Raw genomic sequence first — 3,043 nt, 5'->3', positions numbered from 1 at the left:
CGTCCCATCCCACAGGGGTGGTGACTGATGGGGTTGGCAAGCCTCATCAACAGAAGGTTTTCAGCAGCCACCTTTCTCACATTTGTTTGTGTCAGCATTGCACGCAGAGGATGCCCACACACAGTTAATTCACCTGTATGCTCTGACTGGAAAAGCTATATACGCTGCAGGTGAGTAATGGTTGGTATTAAAGCACGGAGGGCGAGGTGAGAGCCAGGCTTACCTCCCACGTACACATCTTCTGATAGCTGATATGTGACTTTGGCTGCTCCCAGAAGAAACCAAGAGATATTGCATACAAAACCTATCCAGAGGCATATTTCTCCTTAGGAAAAAAATACGTATATATATATACATATATACATATATCCCATTTCTCCTTTCCATTGGTTGTTTTTGTTTGTTTTTATTTGTTTGTTTATTCATTTTTTGTGTGGTGGTGGTGGTAGTGTTTTTTTTTTTAATCAGGCTTTACATCAAAATAGCGCTTTCTGCCTAAAGCTTTGCACGAACTCCTGAATACCATACAGGCATGCAGATTTGATGTGTATTTAGTCTTTGTGCCTTCCCATCCATTTCCTCTCTGCATTTGCAGGACCATTTTTCTGTTAGGGAAGACAGGAATAGTTAACCATGTCCTCAGCCCTCCTGTGCTTTGTGAGACTTGCCATCCTTCTCATCTCTTTACAGCTTATTCCTCTGCACCAGGAATCACAGGCAAGAACACTCTGTACCCTGTTTGTAGCTCTCTCCGATCTCCTGCTGTTTTCCAATATCGTGGGTGTTGTTTTGCTTCCCAGGAAAGAAAAAAAAAAAAAAAAAAGGGTTTTCTTCCTTTATCACCATTATTGTAAAAACTGCCAAGAAGTCCTTTGCGGACTGTAAAAGCTACAGCTTGTAGATGTCGAGTCTGGACTTGCCATGGATGGCTATGAAGCACTTGTGAGTTTGTTTCAGAGTCCAGTTATTAGGCAAGCACACTGTTTATTTTGTGCATATTTTTTAGGCTTTGCCAGTAGATAATTGCTGCTGATTAGGGCTCTGTTATCTTGTCTAAGGAAAGACTGAACAGGCCACTTGCCACAGATACACTTGTTGCCATTAAAAACTCAGCACAGGTTTCAGTTATTTATCACTGTTTTGCCATACCTAGAGGAAATGAGATAGCTTTTGACAAATGGGGGCCATCTTAGCGCTAAAAGATAACCCAGTATTTCCTCAGCTATATGTTAGTTAGCCCTATTGCACATGCCAATTACGCCCTGAAGTTTTAGACTTTGTCATCACAGACATTTGCAGACCTGCAGGGGACCAAGAGCCCTGCTCCGAAGAACCTCCCAGCCCAAGAGCTTGTAGGCAGCAACAAAGCAGAGAGCTGCTGGTGGACAGGAGAGGGTTACCGGGTCACCCTCCTGATGTGAGGTGAGATTGCAGGTGGTGAAGGGTCCTGCAAGCTCGGCATTTGGGCTGACGGTGCAAGAGGATGCACACATGAAAGGCTGTGTGATGCTCTGGGCAGGGGCTGCTCAGGACCGCTGGCTCTCGGAGCAGGCTGCAGGCCCGTGCTGGCGCTGCTGGCCCCAAGGGGACATGTCCTGGTGGAGAGAGGGCACAGGACAACGTGACACCTGGAAGTGGTGCTGGGCTGGTCCCCGCTGCAGCAGCATGCACCTCTCGGGAGCACAACCAGCTGGCAAAATGCACAGCCTCCCCCTGAGCCCAAAAGCGTCTTGGCAGCTGGGCGAAGCGTTTTAACTCGGTGAGGTTTGGCACCAGAGGCACGGCCATAGTTAAGGAAAGGTCGGACGTGGTGCTTAGGGACACGGTTTAGTGGGTGGTAGTGGTGGTAGGGGGGTGGTCGGACCAGACGGTCTCGGAGGTCTCTTCCACCCTTAACGATGCTCTGACAAATCGCAAATCACAGCCGCTCACTGAAGCTCTCATTTCCGAAGCGGGGAGGGGACGAAGCGGCGATTAGCGGCCCCGCACGGCACCTTCAGCCCCTGCCCACCGTGCCGCCCTCCGGCCCATCTCCCGGTGCCGGTGCCCGTCCCGGCGGCACCAGGTGGCAGCAGCGGCCCGCGGCTGGACGGCGGCGGGCTCGCTTTGGCGCCGCGCGGCTCGCACGCCTGGCGCTCGGCCTTTAAAGGTGTTCTCCACCTCGTTTTCCAGCCATTTTGTGAAAAAGAGGGAAGAAAAAAATACGTATTTTTATTTATTTATGTATTTATTTTTAACTCGCCCTCTGTGTTTAAGTGTTTTGTTCACTGTGGACAGACAAAGAAGCATCGTGTCCAGGCTCAGTTAGAGTCACTTAGAGCAACGTATTTGGCTATCAAATTAAAATCCCACTTGGGAAAGCTGTTCAGCCTCAAAACACAGCTATCGGGGGTATTTGCTGCTTGTCAGATACTATATGCAAGGTAAATGTGACTAAAATTCAAGGATGTGTTTCCAATACGGAAGCAGCGGAACCATCGCCGCCCGAGCCCGGTGCCATCCTTCTGCCTGCTGGGCACGTGCCTCTGATTTAATCTTCTGATTTCAATCAGGCTTTTCTGATATTTCCGATTAAATTGCTGTACCTGAGAAGAGCCACATCCACAGACTGCAGTCCATGTTTTCGTACCTCTCTGCTTTCATACAATATTGCATTTCATCGAAGAATATTTTTCTAATTGGAAGGGCATGTGAAAATGTATTGTATCGTGCAGCTATTTCCAGCACAAACAACGGAACTGTCTTGTAAAGTCTGAATAAATCTTTAGATCAAGTTCACCTCCTGAATGACCCATAGATCAGTGCTGAGCTCTGCCGTGGTATTCAATTATTTATTCATGATGTTTTCCCCACTCTCATGACAAAAGAAAGATTTAAAGAGCCATTATGGTGTTTATGGAAGTGTTAACCAATTAAAAGCTCAAGGTTGCATGCTATTTCTTCTGAGCAACAAAATAAAAAAAAAATCAGGAGAATGATTGATACAGTTAATATATTTATTGGCATTAGTACATTCTCTTTTATTGCTGGGATCAGGGTGACA

The sequence above is a fragment of the Anser brachyrhynchus genome (genome assembly GCF_964034855.1).
Source record: "Anser brachyrhynchus genome assembly, chromosome: 2".
NCBI classification, from domain to species: Eukaryota; Metazoa; Chordata; class Aves; order Anseriformes; family Anatidae; genus Anser; species Anser brachyrhynchus.
The sequence above is the reverse complement of the archived record's forward strand: the minus strand, read 5'-3'. Positions refer to the sequence as shown.